Genomic DNA, 19,975 nt, shown 5'->3' with positions numbered 1-19,975 from the left:
TTCGAATAAGCTTGCTCCCAAATTTATTGGCCCGTTTTATGTTACCAAAATTATTACTCCGGTAACAGTGCGTCTTAGCCTTCCACCGGCGTACAGGAGGATTCATCCCATGTTCCATGTGTCCAAAATTAAACCGGTGATTTTTTCCCGTCTTAACCCGCCTGCCCCGGTTCCCCCCCGCCTCGTATCGTTAATGGGGAGACCACATATTCGGTTAACCGTATTCTGGACTCTAGACGGAGGGGACGCGGATTTCAGTACTTGGTGGATTGGCAAGGTTACGGTTTCATTGTATTTACCATCATCTTTAATAAACCATTTCTGATTGCCTGCACTTGCTTCCTCCTCTCTTACGAGTCGTTACACATACCTGTTGCAAAACACCATTGCAAAACAACATTAAAAATGCTTTAAACTGATCCAAATAAATGTGTAAATAGTTTGAAATTACAAATAAAAATTACATTCATATATATTTAATGAAGTACTGGTTGCAGTTACATTGTGTTGGAATACTGCCAATTTAGATTTTTTAAATGTTTATTGTTATCAATTAAAATACAGTCATACGGAAATGTAATATATGTGAATATATGAAATATCCCTATATGAAATATATGGTAATATAAAGTAGAAACATATATGTGCATATATGTACAACTATATATGACACCTATTCGAAAATGGAACAATTTCATATATTGACATATATGTCTATCCCATACAAATTTAAATGTCTATGTGTGCAAAATATATAGACATATATGTCATCTATATAATTATTTATATATGTGACATACATGACTTCACATATATGTGTAATATATGTTGCATACATATACTTATCATATATCATAAAATAATAAAATTTGAACTGTAGTTTTTAATCTACTTTTTGCACGTTTCACACCACAAGTAGGACATACAACCCATTCACACAACTTAACACACAAACACAACTTATTATTTGTAATGTACTTGAACTCGGGCCTCGAACCCGGGTCATCGCGTTAAAAGTCGTCTGCGCTATCCACTGATCCACCCAGCAGTTGGATAGGCGGGGCTAACAACTTAAGCTATTTGTGTGTTACTGAAGTAGGTGTTCGATTTATTATTCCTCCTGTTTTCATTTTATGCAGGGGTACACAGTGCAAATTTAACCCTTATGCATTGTTCAAGCTTTTTTCACTTTTTTTGCATAAATCTGTTAATCACAGTCAGTACTGATCAAAACTACCAAATCTTTACAAAAATTCCATGATTTTAACTCTTTAATTGCCAATTTCATAAGTGGATTTGGGGAAAAACTAAATGACAAATTTTCAATATTAAAATTTACCTTTTTCGCTGTCTTGGGCATGTCAAAGATAAAGTAAAAACATTGGCTTTTGATTTTCTCCCCCGTTTATTGTTAGTGGCTGTTTTTGCCCCATTGACTTCCATTATAACAAAATTTTTTGATTGCAGAGCAATGACACCTTGTTATCATGCATTTTTGAATGTCGGTGGTTTTTCATGTTTGTCATTTTTACTGTTGATCACCATGTGGGACCATTAACCCTTTAGTAGACCTGTGCAGAACTTAATTTCTAGCTTGTACATTGAGTAATATGGAGTATATCTCCATAATAAAAGTATTGTATTTTGTGTGTGTATGTGTGCGCATACGTGCGTGCAAGTGTGTTTTAAAATCATCCTGATCCAATAATAGGCTACTTTATGACTTTATGATCTGGTAAATTGACTGCCTTTATACCTAATGAATATAACCATAGTAATAATAACCATTTTTTAAAATAATTTTGAAAAGTGTAGCATACTATAGTACATAGCCTATAGTGGGGATTGTCAGTGGAATGTACACACTCAGAAAAAAGTACAAATGCTGCCACCGAGGTGGTTTTTAAAAAAGTAACTTACACCCTATTTGTGCGTGGTATTAGTATAATAAATGTACTTATCAGTACTCTACCACAGAGGTACATGGTCCAACATGTATTCATATCTGTACCTAGTGACAGCTTTTCTTCTGAGACTGCAGTTTACTAAATTAACTATTATTTTTTCACATGGTTTATTATATTATGATTATAGTGAGACAATGATACATTTGTGGTTAATATGGTTTAACTAGTTAATTGTTATGAAAGCTAGATAATGTTGGTGAGTTTTTTTTAAGCTTGCAATAGAAAAATTAATGACACAGAAGAGCTTTTCACTCTGGAAATAGTTAACGCCGTGTTATTTTAAACACCGGGTTAATGGATTCCTGGGTTATCTTTGCTTCACACTATTAATACTTAGCCAGGGGTTAAGAGATAACCCTGGGTATTCATAATCTGACATTTCACACTGTGCATTCCTAAACCCTACCCTTATGATCGCTAACCATGGTTTTACTACAGTTAAAACCAAAAACCATGGTTCCTGTAGTAAAACCATGGTTCTCTCTAAACCCCACTTTTAACCCTAGGTTAAGGAGCATTTCACACTTGTCATTTAGAAGCAGGGTTATCCCTGAAATTAACCCAGGGTTATGAAACACTGCTCGGAAGCACGGTTAGCACTGTTTTTGTGGGATTAACCCCGCATTGTGGTGCCAAATGCATGCAGTTTGAAACTAGGCAGGGTTATAATGTTATGACCCTAATAATGGTTAACAATATATTTAAAGACCTATAGGCTATGTTGTTTTAGACATCTAGACATAAAACATTGATATCATATGGTTGGGGCATACAGTACCATGTAAAAATCCATCTTATATGGTTGTAAAATACAAACCCATATAAGAATTCATACATATACCTATTTTAAATATATGCATTTAAATACATTTTAATATGAGTATTCCACATAGGTTTAAAACATATATCTTCAAATATCAAGAGTATCTATATATGTGACATTCATATATGTATTTATATACATTTTAATATGAGTATTTTTATAAAGGTTTAAAACATATATCTCGTATATCAAGAGTATCTATATATTTTATATTCATATATGTATTTATATACATTTTAATATGAGTATTTCATATAATTTTAAAACATATATATTCATATATCAAGAGTATCTATATATGTGATATTAATATATGTATTTATATACATTTTAATATAAGTATTTCATATATGTTTTAAACCTATATATTCATATATCCAGAGGATCTATATATGTGATATTAATATATTGCATATATATGTAGCATATATGCCAAGATCAGTTTTGATATAGGGACATATATGCACGCCCGCCGACAGGGGGGACAAACAGGTCTGTTGTCCCGGGCCCAGCGTGAGGGGGGCCCAGAACTGGAACCTATGGAATAATTGTTACAAAATAAAGTAAATATTTGATTCATTTGATTTGAAGTTCAGTACGCTCAAAATGTCCGGTCAGACTCAGCACAAGTCCGGTGCTCAGAAAATAAAATAAAAGAAGAAAATATAGGCCTTATAGAGGAAAATAGAGGAAAATAGAATTCCTAAATCTCCCCATTAGGAACCTGTGACCGCAGATATAGTCACTGCATCGCGTGTATTTAGAAGTCTGTGCTGTTTGCTGTGCGGTTTTTATGAGAGAAAGCACAAACTATTTAATATTTAATATGTAAAACTTGAATTTGAAATAAAACTTACCGCGGAGAAAATAATAAAATCTCTAAAGTCTCCAATGGTAAGTGACGCGACAATTATTTATTATTTCAAATCCGTTTACAAGATAATTGTTTTGTTAAACAGATGAAATTATCTTGATATAGGCTATTCATTATGAAAAGCTACACTGTACACAGTAATATATGTAATTTATATAAAACTCTATGGTCGTGACAGCATTATCCATTATCTGTTGGTTCATGTTGGTCCAGTTTAATTCAGGGTAATCCTTTAATAAAATGTTATTATAAAATATTTTATTGTTTTGTAATATTCACAGTGCACATTCTCTCAGATCGTTTTAAAACATTTTTAATTATTCTGCAAAATTCCGCATAGATTTTGCAAAAGAAATCCGCAGAAATAGCAAAAAATAACTCCTTACACAGATTCCTTACACAGCTGTACTACTCTTGCAGCAATTAAAGCAGTTCAGATTTGTTTTAAATGGCAAAATAGTTATATTTCTTTTTTTATTTACATTTTAGAGTATTTTGTTTGTTAATGTTTTTTTTATGATAACCAACAAGCGGTTATAGCAGCCGACAGCAAGTTGACGACATGTTTGATGAATTGAACTCTCAAATCAACACTTCACTTGCCTATAATAACAACTATATAAAATATATATTTTCAGCATATCACAGTGTTAGTTTAAACGTTTATTATCTACACACATTATTTTTAAAAAGCGGAGGCAGATTGCTCTGCTGCTCGCAGCTGCAACGGGTGCAGAAATAAAAAAATGAAAAGGGGTATAGCTCCAAAACGAAACGAAATAAACATGAAACCGAATAAACATGCAACCTGCCTTATCTTAAAACTTCGCTATGCATATTATAGATTATGTCTTGGATGCTGTTTGCATAGATTATGCGCAGTATCCAAGGTTTTAATCTAGTCCTCCATTAATATTTTTCCCGGAGCGCTGAAGGTCCTGCTGTTAAATACGCAACAGCTGCATTGTAAATGTGTGGCTGGCTGTGCTTATAGCGGACTCGTGCTATAGGTTAAAAGTCTTACTACGTTTGTTTTGCAATCATCGTCTGTCAAAATGTTATTTTAATTAAATTGAAAAATATAAAAAGATGGAGAAGCCTATAAGCCCGAGGTCCGCCCGCGTATCAGCTGTGACGTTAAAATTGGCCGAAACCCGACCTGAGGGGTGTAAAAAGGTCGGGTCGGGGTTGGACTGAAATGCAGGGCTCTACCCTCAGTCGCATTCATTGAGAAAAATTTAATGCATGCTCATCATGAAAGCTCTTTACAAAATAATATCCCTTGGGGCTTTTGGTTCAAAGGCATGCATGTTTGGAGAAATATTGATCGAGTTATATGTTTACTTCAAATTTCTAAAGAGAGGAGTATTATTTATTCAATTATTACTCCAAACACGGCATAATATTAGCTGAAGTTGTTTTACTGATATTTCCAATAGTCTGTTCTTAATTCATACGTGATTATATGATATTTTGTGTCAGTATACAGTGTCAGTACACTGAAAAAAATTATAAATTGAATTTAATCTTTTTTTTAAGGTAAGTGGTTGCAATCAATTTATTTAAGTTACATGTAAAACAAAAGTTTTATATTTTATTTTACTTTACTAATCTTTTTTTGTTTAAATGTAGCTTAAATAAATTGATTGCAACCACTTACCTTAAAAAAATTGATTAAATTCAATGAATAATTTTTTTCAGTGTACTACATTTAAAGGTGCAGTGTGTAAATTTTAGAAGCATCTAGTGGTGAGGTTACAAATTGCAACTAACGGCTCAATACACTGCTCACCCCTCGCTTTTGAAACACATAGAGAAGCTACAGTAGCCGTCACCGGTAAAACATGTCATCATCAGAGACAACTTAGTAAAAAAAGTTTGTCTGTTAAGGTTTCTGTAGAAACATGGCGGCACAAAATGGGACCTCCACGTAAGGGGACCCTCTGTGTATGTAGATAAAAACGTCTCATTCTAATGTAATAAAAACATAACGGTTCATTATAAAAAGGTCTTTATACACCCCTGATAATATAGTTTTGTATATTATTCTGCATTTCTGTCAAGAGATCCTTCTAAAAATTACACACTGCACCTTTAACTAAATGTTTTATACAATGTATAATATGCAATATTCGTGGGTCCTGAATCTGATAATGCCAAATGTCTTGTTACCAGTAAAAAGTAAGGGGTGGGGGGCCCTCTAAGATTATCTTGTCCCGGGCCCAGGCAAGACTGTCAGCTGGCCTGCATATATGTCATATATTACATTTCCGTATGTGAATCACAAGTTTTGGGATACTATAGTACTGTTGCGGTTCCTTTTGTATATCTCAAACAGCATTCATTAAGCAACCATTAAACAATCGAATGAATGTGTTTGTCATTCCTTTGACTCTTGTCTGGTACAATAACATAAGGCTGTATTTGATTCAGGAAGGGTGGAAAAGGGAGACATCTAAAAGTTGTATTGTCTGGATTTTTTGAAAAAAAGAAATAGGGAAACACTGCCATGTACACATAGAAAATAGACAGAAACTGGCTATTTTTCCCATTTTTTATTTTTCAAATAACAGAAGGAAACATAAGTTGATATTCCAATTTTCAGCCAGTGATAAGAATTTAAAGAAACAATCAGAAAGAATTCACATTTTCTCAACCATTTTGGTAAAAATCCTTAACAGTGTGTCATGAGGTCTGGTCTGCTTTTTTCTGTCTATCTAACTCCTCCTTTCGTCGTTTTTCTTCATTTTCCTTGATATACTCAAGCAATTCATTTCTGTGCTTTCTTTTATGAGGGCTCTTCTTAAAGAGCTGAACTTAGAGATTATTATATACTTACCCAAAACCTTCAGAAACAGATAGATAGCAAGGTGACATTGATTAAATGTTGAAATTCCATCAGAATCATCATTATGGTCAAGTTTGAAATTTCAATGCTAAATAATATTGAATCAATGTTGCTAATGTATTGCTTTTTCAATGTTGAAAAGCCAAACATTGACTCAATGTTGATTTTTGGTCAGCTTAATCTGCACGCTTTAACACACATCAAATTGGGTGAATTTTGGTGTAATTTAGTGAACATATCTACGATCCTATAAAGTCCTGTTCATTTTGTGACCTAAAGACCTTTCCCCCCAGGACCACCATCAGACAAGTTTTTTGCTTTTATACAGCAAGTAAAAATTATCTGGTCAGATCATCTCTAAATATGTGAGTGTTCAAGAAGATTTCAAATGTATGTTCATTTTGGGGAATCAACAGCTATTTTAAATATGTTTAACAAAAATGACTTAAATGCCTTAGACAGAAATGCCTTAGTTTACCATCGTCAGAAAACTGCCAACTAAGTATATATTAACAAACAACAATCATAAGTCAAAACTGATATTATTAATAATCACAAATCAATGACATTATGATTTTTATTTTATTATTTCATTTTATTTTTGCAGGAATTGGTAAAGTTATCAAATAAATAACCTAACATTATTTTTGTTGCTTTTATATCTCTTATAGTGTTTGTCTAGCAAATTTGCATATAATTATGTAAAGTGTTATATAAAAAAATTGTGTGAAATTTAAATTAACTTTAATTTTCACTTATTGCTCAATTAATAATGAATAGCCCAAAGAACACAGTATATAATAAAACATTCCCCAACTGACTATAAAATGCGCTACACCCAGTCCAGTAGGTGGTGGTAATGACCCTTCAGTTGCCAACCGCCACTCAGGTTAGAAGCGCAGAGCAGAATAACGTACATTTGGGCGCGAAAGGACAACGACAGTGCCAGTGGGGTTTTAGAGGTAAGTTTAAAATATTTATTCAGTTTTGCATAAGTTTCTTGCTGTCTTGTTTGTTACAGCTAAGTTAGTAATTACTGTTAGGGGAGGTTTCCAAGTTTATGTCGTAGTAATGGTGTGTTAGCATTACGTTGCAGTTTACAATGGTTTGTTAATGCTTAATTTTTCGTGGGTGTTTTTGTAAATATGTATTCATTTAATGTTATTGCACAGAACTGTTCAGTTTATTTATATTCCAGAGAATGAAAAACCATTTTTACCTTGTCTTTGTTGAATAATGGTAGTCTACCCACATTCACAAACATACAAAAAGTGCTAAACATGATAAACATCTCAGTCTCATAGTAATTCCTCTTTTAGAAATGTCAGCCAGAAAACAGCCAAATCTGAAAAACTGATGCTTATGACATCACAGGCATCTAACTGCCCATCTACTTTAAAATAATTGGATAAATTTTTTGAGTGGCAGCAAAGTCAGCCAATCAGTAATGAGATTGCAAGTTAATGAGTTAGTGAGGTTGGTTTTGTTACACCATAATGTAAAGCAAAATAAATGTTATATTTTTAATAACACAAACTTGTAAACTATCAAGCACTGAAGAGGCAGTTTAAAAAATAGTTTATTACAATGTTAAACTTAAATACATGTCTTTCTGAAATATCAAAACCGTGGGTTCAAGCGTTTTACTTAAGAGTAACTTTATAGTGAAAAGATTTACTTTGCTATCTGTTATCATTTCCAACAAATGCTGATTTATTGTTTGTTTACAAAACATCCTGACGTTAGTAGGCTTCTTTTTGTGAGCTTAGCATTAATTAACTTTTTAAAGGTTCAAAGGTCTAACTTAGTTGATTTTTAAACAACATTTATACATGTTGTTTGCTAAGCCCGCACGTTTAACGTTACCTTAAAATGGCGACAAAGAACGTTGACACCAAAAATACATCACAGAAAAGAATAACAAATAATCTGGGACATTAACGAGATAGCGTGTTGTAAAACAATGAGTGAAATCTACGATTAGTTTCGATTTAAAAAAGGACCTTAACTTACCTTGGTGTAGGTATAAAACTCCACAAGACAAAAGAAAGATCACGCATCGTCTATCATGTAAAAGCCGCATTTTTTAATTAGGCGGTGAGTTCTGAACTTCCGGGTCCTCTGGTGAGCTTTGGAAATGTTAGCTTAGCGTAGCGCTAGTTCTACCAGGAAACTCGAATGTTACGTCATTCATTTCACAAGGCGCAATCAATCATCCCTGATGCTGAGAGTATATAAGCCTCGTACTCACCTGTCTTTGCGTTCGCAGATACTGATGCCAGCATTTACACGCTCGATGTTCAGTGCATATGTACACTAAAGCGTTAGTACACGCCGTTTCAAATGTTGAGTGATTTTATCGGGCATTCAAACTGTTTTCCTGGGATTTTCTCATCTCGTTTCGTTTCACCTGCACCATCACGAGGAGCTCTCACAGAAGGTTAAAGACTTAAAAAGGAAGTCTGCAAGCTTCCTTAAAAGTGTGTAACCCCGCAGTAAACAGGGAAGGATACCACAGGCCGTTTCCTTTTTATGAACAGTGCAAGAACATTTGGATGATCTGTAAAGTGTATCCATAATATTGACTGTCGCACACTCTGAACACCCGCAGCAGATGTCACTAATCATTGATTGGCGAAGAGCTGCACCTGCACGGGTTTGGAAGAATGCTGAAGGTTGATCTTCCTCATCACAGGATCTTGTCTTTCATTTACAATACCAAATGCTCCGCTTATTATGGATTTAAACCGCACGCGAATGTTTTGTGAAGCAAGGACTTGGAATCGACTTGGATGAACGGCTATTGCTCACGAAAATTTTGCACATTAAATACGGCGTGTATGCAATGCATGACATGCTGCAAACAGGAGAATGACGCGGTCTAATGTTCGTGTGTTTCATTGAAATAAGGAATGCGCAAAGTATACGAACTTCATCTGAACTGTCCCTTTCAGTGTTTCCCTAAAACATCAATAATAAAAGGTATCATTTATTCATGTAACAGGTTCTGGCAAACGTCCTATACCTGCTAAGTACTACAATGCAAGTTGCTTAATGCCTAACAGTTATTCATGCAAACTTTTCATATCAAATGCAAATATTTACGTTAGATCTTCACTCACCTGACCCTAATCACAGACTTTAAGGATACGGGGATACAATATTTTACGAATTTTAAATCCTATGTTAGGACACACCATTAATATATCATTGGAGAATAAATCCTGGTCATACAGCGTAAAGTTTTCAAGCACACATTTTGTTTCTGAGCAAATCGTAAGTGTGTGTGTGGTCGAATGGCAACAGTAATGCATATTGTCAATTTTATTGAGCACGGGGTTCAGCATAAATGTTTCCATCTAAAGCTTTGTGCTTTAAGATCTTCAGTTATTTATGCACATGTATGAAGTACGAGAATGCATCAACTTTTAATTGTACTTTTCAAATGAGACTTTATTCCAGATCTCAGTCAACTTCTTATCCGAGCTCGGTCGTGTTGAACATCCCATCTATTTATCTGGATTATCTTCTAAGGTAAGCTCTCTTATTCATTATACTGGATTGGTTGATAGTGCACATTACATGCTTCTACAACCGAAAGATGGCAATGACCCTGTCCTACAGCGCAATATGGAGACGGAGCTGAGGTTGTGTGGTGTATTTAATACAATTAAAACGTGCATTGGTGTTATTCCTGAGGGCTTGCCGTTGTTTTGGTCGGTGTGCATTCTGCGGATGTCTCAACAAAAGTTGAGCCTGTAAACCCTCATGTTGAGTTTGTTTGTTATGCAGTAGACCTCACTTAAAGTTGAAAAACGCGCGCCTTGCCTCTTCAAGAATACAACAGGTTGCATCAGTTTAAACCATTAAGCGCATTGTGCTTTGTTTGCGACGCAGGCACACAGAATATGCTTATGTGTAGGCTACAGCGGATGTCTGGATACTGGTTTGAAGATGTAATGTGCAGTGTTTCCCACAGGATTTTGAGATACTGTGGCGGCGATGACGTCACACGCTGATTAGCATATATGTGACGTCATTGCGTCGTGTTTTACTCTTTGATCCGTCACATTATATTGCATTTTAACACAACTAAGATGCTATTTTTACATAGTTTCTGTTCTGTTGTCTATAAAATAGTGACTAAACAGGACCCAGTAACGACCCACGACTCAGTAACTCTTTGTTTAATCCAATCAGCTCTTTCTTAAACTGCTGCTAAAAACGCGACCTGAAAAAATCATCATACGTTTTTACATTGAGGCTGTACTGGTGTTGCTCTTCTCATCAGTGTTGTTGTGTTATGAGCGCTTTTTTATTAGAAATACGAGTGGTTTTTTATTGTATAGCGCAGACAATTTGTTGCAAATTCAGAAATATGAGAGAATACACAGTTGCTGTTACTACAGAACACGTGCATGGGCATGCCGCATAATAGGTAGGGAGAGAGCTCGGACACAGACTCACATCAGAACGGGTATATGTGGGAAACACTATGCTAACCTTTTGTTAAGTCACTCTCATGATGAACTTAATCAGCCACCGTCTTCTCTGTCAGTAACATCTGTGACTGTTGACGTTTACGCGAAAAAGATAAAGTACACGGAGGAACACGGAGTTAAATACTTTTCACTGTTATGTGAGAGAGGCGTGCACTCCGTGCAGGCTCAGCAAAGAGAGGGGAGGGGGCCGGGGGCGCGCGCTGTTGCGCTGCACACAACGAGAGAGGGAGGATGGAGGCGCGCTGAGCGATCGCTGCAATGAATTAAGCCGTTTTAAATAGTAAAATTAAAATGTAAATGGGAATCATGAAAAATCTATTTGTGGCGGCCAGTGTTGATTCTGTGGCGGCCCGCCACAGATAAATGAATATATGGGAAACACTGATGTGACTGCTAGCTTTAAATCACAGCACGTAATTCCTATTTAAAGTGCTGTTGAACGTAGGCAACGTATGTTTCGCCCGAAATGGTGGCGCCACCAGCTAAACAGAATACAAACACAATTCCTTCTCGTTTTAACATGGAACCCAATGGAAATAATGTCTAAATATTTATTCGAGTGGTCATATATAGTGGTGTTCGATTATCTTATGCGTTTCAACTATTTAATTCTAATCGTCATATGCTGTTTTAATGAATTCCAACATGACTGGAGAATTGGAATGCATCTGAAATAACTTGTTTCTAATTTAATTCAATGTTTCTTTTAAAACCTGGAATATACCACAGGATTTTTGCACTCTGACAAGATTGTAGCAGCAAACGCATTGTGCGGTAATCATGCTGAATTTCTGACACTGTCAGAAAACTATTGTAGGCTATCTTGGGCGCAAGATCAGGAAAACGTCTGTCTTTAAACTTCTCCCACCGTACGACACTGTACCACCGACGAAGAGCCACGATCATAGAATTCGTGATGATGTTTCACGGTGGGAATCTTTCGTCTGGGAAAGCCAAAAATCATGCAGTTATGATTCTAAATGATAACTTTACAAGGAACTTCGTCTGGAAGTAGATGCGTACAATCCACTTACTCTGCATCCTCAAGAAAATAGCGAAACATGCATCAACTTTCCATATAACCACATTACACCGGCTGCTAGGATTTAAACCATTATAACAGCGCGGCTGCATACATGAGGCAAGCTATTTTAAAACTATGTTTTTACCCAGACTACGGACATGCAGTTCTATAAGTGCTTTATTTTCAGTGCCTGCATTAACATCAGGGCTCTTTATCAACTTCAAGGAACTCTAATCGCAAATGGCTGCAAGGATTCGAACATGCATAATTGCTACATGTACAAGAATTAAGCTTTTGTTAGTATTGGGCGTTGCGCACTGCCGCGTGCACGCAGATTGTCCACGGTCATGTATGGTGCAGACTTCGATCGTTTCTGGAATGCCAGCATGGCGGAGGATCTTCATTAAACAAATAATTCAGAACTTCTTAAGTGCATATCATGTAAGACTGTTAGCACAAAACTGTCACGTTTAATCATGCTATTATGGTTAGTCAAAGTTTAAGCTGTAAACTTTCATCTAGAAGGCTATTACTTTCGGTGTACGTCCATCATCAACTGCACAACCCTACTGATACCGCTCCTCAGTTTTTGGGGGGTCTTAATTTACATCGTAAACAGAGAATTTTATAATCCTCTGTGTGTCATGGCGAAGAATGCAAGACAAGGCAACGGATCCAAATGCAATGGTTTATTTCTTAAAAACCCAAAAGTGCACAAAGCAGAACCAGAATGAAGACCAGAATACAGGACCAAAAAGTGATGACCGCAAACTATAATCAAGAAAGGACAACTGAAACACAAGGACTGTATATATTCATGTGGGTAAACAAGATATCAAGACACACCTGGGAAACAATCTAGAACAAGGACCAACAAACTACAAGAACTACAGACATGGATGACATTAAAGAACTTCAAATAAAGAGTACAAGACTGGGGAAACGCAAGACACAACAGTGACACCGTGCAATCTTTAGCAAGACTGGGGAAACGCAAGACACAACAGTGACACCGTTCAATCTTTAGCATCAGTCAGATTGTTTGTAACCATCTAATCCTCTCCCTACTTTTATAATGACAATATAAAAGCATGAATACATAAATTGTCTCTCTTGTTGTATTTGATATCCCGCCTGTATTCCCTAAAATACCCCACCTCAATATAATTCAGCAATTCATCATCCGCATCACTCTACAAATGTACATTCAGATAAACCAAACCAACACTGCAAAATGATTGACTTTATCTCACCTCTCAATTGAGTGCGTTGTTAGGTATTTAGTAACCTTGGGCGGTGTCCGGGCCGGGCTCAGCTGGATCCGGCTCTAGGGCGCTGGTCTATGATTTGTCCAAAAGCAAACTATCTCGTTTCAATAAATAAACTCACTCAGAGACTTATTTAAAAGAAAGTTTACGAATCGCCATAGACAGATGGCTTCGGTTTAATGAACGAAATTTTTCAGAACAAACAATATCAGCTACAGAAATAAAATACGAGTAGTCTTCACCACGAGGAACGGCCCAGATCTAACTGTGCCTCCCACATTTATAGTGCTCAAACCCCCCATGATGACACCAGGGGACTTTCAGCCTCTTTCCTTATCTGGACACAAATCCGTTCACTTCTTCTTTTAATCATGCACAGACTTCCTTTCTTAAGCAAGTAAAACGTTCGTAACATGAAGGAACCCAAAAACATACTATCACATAAAAAGAAAAATCAACTTAATTCCTTTTAGAACAGATTTGTTACCTTTTCTCTTTAACAAGGAAAACATATACTTATATCTATGGCCACCCTATAGAATAGGTGGCCTTCATTTCTCTATATATTAACAAAGAAAGAAAAATCACAAGTTGCTCAGGCACGGTGTTGCAAAACCACCTGGTACCTCTTTCTGCATGCACGCGAGCTTTGCGTGACACAGGTTACAAAACATATCAAGAATTATACACATAGTTGGACGGCGCTGAATCCTCAAATGATTAAAGATTCAACCTCTTCCATCACATTTCTTAACTTTGCCCCTTTATCGGGTTCAGTTGCGGCCCTTTCCATTTCTCGCATTAATTTTATTAACATCTTATTCGTCCGTTCTTGGTCCTTAATCATTTCGATCCTTACTGTTGTAGTTCTGATGAGCTCTTCTTTGCTTATGTGAGCATTTCTGCCGTCTTCCCTTTTGCTCCTCCTTCGTCTCTTTGCCTGTTTCCTTCTGTATACCTTGATTAATTAAATCATTGTGATTAACTTTAATTCACTGAGGCGTGTATATTGCATTTCATCTCTTTGGTCATCTGGCCCATCTGACTCAACCTTTTTGACCCAACACTTGTGCTTCCACTTCCTCTTTCCCCAACTTGTGGTCGCACGCTATCTCTTGCAAAAATCGTGAAACTTTGGTTGAATAGTAGATTGCACCTAATATCTCTGGGTCATATGGCACATCTGACACAACACTCTTCATCAGAAGCTGAGCTCCTAATTTCACAGTGTGCAGGAAAACACTATGACATTCAATTCAGTAATGGCAAGCAATAATCAAGGTATGTTTTAAGCAAATTACTGGTGGTGGTGGCGTATTTAACCATGCTATATCATGGCCTTTGCACAATTTATATAATTTCCCACTCTGGCATAACGTTGCCTCCTGCGGCCTACGCGGCCTCTCTGCTATCAAGCCTAACAAAGCTTTGTTTTCCGGCCTACGCGGCCTCTCTGCTCAAGCCTAACGGCCAGCCTTCTACAGATATCCTCTACTGCTGACGTTATGGTCAACATTTACAGACATGTTAATGGTATGTATCTTTTGTCAATACTGGTGGTGGTGAATCTTATTGCAAGCTAACCTGTTGGCTTTTCCTACTGTGCATATCGTTGCCTTCTACGGCCTACGCTGCCTATCTAACCCTGGCATATCTTTGCCCTTCATGGCCTACACAGCCTCTCTCAACACGGCATATCGTTGCCTTCTATGGCTTATGCGGCCTTTCCCACTCGGCATATTGTTGCCTTCTATGGCCTATGCGGCCTATCTCTATCTGGCATATCGTTGCCTTCTATGGCCTACGCGGCCTATTTCTCTGGCATATGGTTGCCTTCCAAAGGCCTACGCGGCCTTTTCTCACTAGGCATATCGTTGCTTTCTATGGCCTACGCGGCCTATCTCTGTCTGGCATATCTTTGCCTTCTAAAGCCTACGCGGCTTTTTCCCACTAGGCATAATGTTGCCTTCTACAGCCTACGCGGCCTATCTCTCAGCCTATCTCTCCAGCCTATCCCTATCTGGCATATCGTTGCCTTCTATGGCCTACGCGGCCTATTTCTCTGGCATATCGTTGCCTTTCAAAGGCCTACGCGGCCTTTTCCCACTAGGCATATCGTTGCCTTCTGTGGCCTACGCGGCCTATCTCTATCTGGCATATCGTTGCCTTCTAAAGCCTACGCGGCCTTTTCCCACTAGGCATATAGTTGCCTTCTACGGCCTACGCGGCCTATCTTTCAGCCTATCTCTCTCTGGCATATTGCTGCCTTCTACGGCCTAAGCGGCAATCCCATGGCCTCTTACTGCATCCGTCAATGTCAGTGGATAACAATATCTCTTATCTGTTTCAGAAAACCTCTAAGAAACACTGGTGGGTACCAATCATCGTTACCAATTTTTGGGGATTAGATTCTGGCCTGTCTTCATCTTCAGACAGGAACTGCAAGAATCCGTGACCCCAGATTTGAACTATGGTCGGCGCCTACGCCAAAGAACTATACTGTGTTACATTCCAGCCTTGGTTGCTAACTACTGTTAAATAAACTCATATCAATTCTTAACCTATCTTCGAGTCTTTCTGGTAGAAATGTTAGCGTAGCGTAGCGTAGCGCTAGTTCTACCAGGAAACTCGAATGTTACGTCATTCATTTCACAAGGCGCAATCAATCATCCCTGATGCTGAGAGTATATAAGCCTCGTACTCACCTGTCTTTGCGTTCGCAGATACTGATGCCAGCATTTACAACCCACCATCCCTACCACCATCACCAGGTCGGCTCCGTCCATACTCGGGGGAATTAGATTCTGGCCTGTCTTCATCTTCAGACAGGAACTGCAAGAATCCGTGACCCCGGATTTGAACTATGGTCGGGGCCTTCGCCAAAGAACTATACTGTGTTACATTCCAGCCTTGGTTGCTAACTACTATTAAATAAACTCATATCAATTCTTAACCTATCTTCGAGTCTTTCTGGTAGAATTATGGGAAAGGTAGTCCTTTTCATAAAGCGGATTGAAAGCTGTGGATGTTAACTGACTACAGTTTCCAAGATGCGTTGCAATCAACTCTTCGTATCACGGAGAGTATGTCATGAGATATATTAGTATTGTTTGTAGTTTATTTGTTGTTGTAACACAATTTAATGTAAAGTCAAAGATCTTATTTATTTATAAAAAATAACTGCTCAGAAAAGCAAACTAAAAGGACTAACACTCACAAATATCCATTCAGTGATGAACTCAAACACCCATTAAGTTTTTTTAAGTTTTATGTATAATAGTCCAAACTGGATAATTTTATTTATTTTTCTTAAATTTGAAATCATGTAATTATATACTGCATATTGACACCTTGCATTAACTGTCCATCAAAATTATATATTTTTTTCTTTGTCTTACTTTTTTCAACAAATAATTTTTTTATTATTGCCTTCAAGATGAAATACTTTAAATACTTAAATTAATTAATAATACTAGTTGTTTATTAGTTTTTAATATCTCATTTTAAATAAATTTGTTTTAAAAAGTGTCTGCTTTTTAAATAAAAATGTTAAAGTCTTTTTGTATTTAGACTTTTTACATGCCTTTATGACAAAAACCTTTTTAAGTGTTTATTCATTCTTTGGCCAACCAAAACTCAGCCAGATCTCATCCAAATATTTTCCTGCAGACTGGTGCTTTGCACCTTTAGCATGGTTAGACAGCGCTGTCTCTCCTATGTTTGAAATGTCAAACGTTTTACGGCACGGAGTTCATTTAGCACGTCCTGCGTCCTGAACTTTCTCCAGCCACCCCTTATACTTTTCATTATGAAGCCATACATTTTAAATCTGCATTTCCCTGGCATTGCTACACAATACTAACGTTAGCTAAAACTGCTTTTCCCCACTCAGAGAACGTCACTAAACCTCACTAAAATAAGTCTTGTTTTTATCTTTATCGAAAGATGTAACGTAAACATTGCGTTGTTATACAATACTACATTACCAATAATCCAAAACGTTTCATTTCCAAGCATGCGCAATGAGACACACCTCCGCAAGCGCCATCGCTTCATTAATATTATGCAAATTAGCCCACTCTGTTCTTATTTTGTAATGTTTTATGTCTTTACTTATATTAAGACTTTGTATTTATTATCATTTTACTGTAGATTGTTCTGTCGGGAATTTATCCTCTTGTTCAATCCCTGAGTTTTTTTCGCCTACCGTCTTTGTGATACTATTTTAATCAATAAGGTCCCTGCGCATGTAGCGTGTACTACCTGCTGGTCACGTTTATGAGATTTGTGCAATGACAAAATAATTTTTATGCATGGAGGGACCTTGAAGCAGGATTTTGATCTCTGTAATAAAAATGGGCCTCCTAAAAAGAAAGAAACGTGGGCTGATTAGTCCTAGATGCAGAAACAATATCTTGGTACTGACATGATCAAGATAGAAATGAACTGTGAAATCAATTACAGTAAACTCTGAAGGCACATTTTTTGTTATGCTTTGCTATTGAAAATGTGTGCAGGGTCTTAAGGGTCCTGTTAACACCTATATGCTGCATCCTAAAATAATCCCCCTAAGCATCATTAAAAGTGTGAAACAAACTCACATGGAGGGAGATTGACAGACTGATGCAATAATTGCTCTTCATGCAGCCCAGTGTCATGTCTTGCTCATTAATGTGAGAAATGTTAAGTAAGCCAACAGTCATTTATGCACATAAAAATAATTCATTAGTAAAAGTTTATTAATTATTTTAATCAAATTAAAAAATACATTTTTATGGAAAGTTATTATTGTGCCCAAGTAGTAAGGCTAAACATCATAGACTGTTTTTATTAGTACCTTTACATATAGTCTATAATTATATATTTGGACTGCAGTTTTCATAAACATTTACACAATTCGCAGATGCTTTTATCCAAAACAACTTACAGTGCAGTACAGTGTACATTATACATTATAATCAATATGTGTGTTCCCTTAGTTTGAACAGAGCAATCCCAGCACTATAGATGTGACATAGTTTTAAATTCAGAGAATGCCTTCATTACCAATACATTGAACAATCTGTTAATTTTTTTCCTAAAAGCCTGATGATAGACATCAGAAAAATATCAGACTATACCCATGTTTTCTATTTTAGATGAGGGAAACATTATGTAGCGTTATGGAGGGACAAAGCCGATGCAATAAAGGAAGAGCACGAAAGGATGTCCCTTAAAAAACATTTTATATTTCTTAGTTTTTGTTTGTGTTAATAAAGAAGCAATAATGTTATGGATCTCAGTATGTTTAAAGACCATGGATAAAAACGTTTCATAATTAGGTTAACATTTACATAAACTAAACTAAACATGTATTAGTGATATGATAAAGCACTCTCCCAAATGCAAGCGTCATAATTTGTGTTAAACCCATCATTGACCATTTTAAACAATGGTAGTAAATCCAGAACCTTAATTATTATAATGAACAAGTCCAATAGCAGTTATGCTGTTTTAAATATTTTGGATAGATTTAGGATGTGTTTAACTGACGTTCTAAACCAGGGGTAAAATATAGCATAGATGAGAGGATTCAGAGCTGAATTAATATACAACATCCATAACATGAAATAGGATATAACAGAAGTCATTCTTGTGATTGGTGTTAAATTTAAACTATAATAGGGAATCCAACAAAACAGATAAACCGTCACAATGATTCCTAATGTCAGAGCGGCTTTGCTCTCAGATTTCCTCCTGACTGAACCTTCTGTTAGATGTTTTCCACTCCTCATCAGAGAGTTTATAACTTTAACCTGCTGATGTGCCACATAAAAGATTCTCAAATATAAAGTTATAATGACGGTACAAGGAAACAGAAAAGACAAGAACAGGTCAATGATTATCAGTGCAAAAGTAGGCGTATATGTACATTCTACATAACATGTGTAATTTCTTTGTGAGGTAATTATAACAACTGAAATGGTACAAACTAAAGAGCAGAACCAGGAAACAGAGATTATAATTATTGTTCTAGTCGTTGTTATTTTCTGTGGGTACAGCAGAGGGTGACACACAGCCATATAACGGTCAACAGCTATTAAAACTAAATTACTCAAAGATGTGGAGAGAAGCAATCCCAAGATTAATAAAAACAGTCTACAGATAATGTCTCCAAAGTACCAACATGTTTCAATCAACCTAATCGCCTCCAAGGGCATGACAATAAGTCCTATGAGGAAGTCGGCCACAGCCAGAGAGAGAATGAGCATGTTGGTTGGAGTGTGAAGCTTCTTGAAGTGAGAGACGGAGATGATCACCAGCAGATTCATAAACACAGTCCATACTGACAGCAATGAAAAAAACACATACATGATTTTGTATTCATATGTGGAGCGTTTTGTCTTGATGCATGATGAGTTAATGGCAGGAAAGCAGTATTGAGTCTCATGATCTTCTGTCTCATAGGCCATGAGTAAAGTCTCTTCCTGTCATGAGTTTATTCTGATCTCCTTACTGTTCTTTCATTTATACAGTATCTGAATCAAACTAACTCACCACCCACTCTGATGCAACATTGTTTTTCATTGGATATTATGTTGACTTTTTTCCACATTTTCCTTTTAGATGTTTGTAAATGATGAGCTCAGATCCAAAATCATGTAAGTGCATTTGTCATGTATTCTTGTA

The sequence above is a fragment of the Paramisgurnus dabryanus genome, chromosome 10 (genome assembly GCF_030506205.2).
Source record: "Paramisgurnus dabryanus chromosome 10, PD_genome_1.1, whole genome shotgun sequence".
In the NCBI taxonomy this organism is placed as follows: Eukaryota; Metazoa; Chordata; class Actinopteri; order Cypriniformes; family Cobitidae; genus Paramisgurnus; species Paramisgurnus dabryanus.
This window is presented reverse-complemented; position numbering follows the sequence as displayed.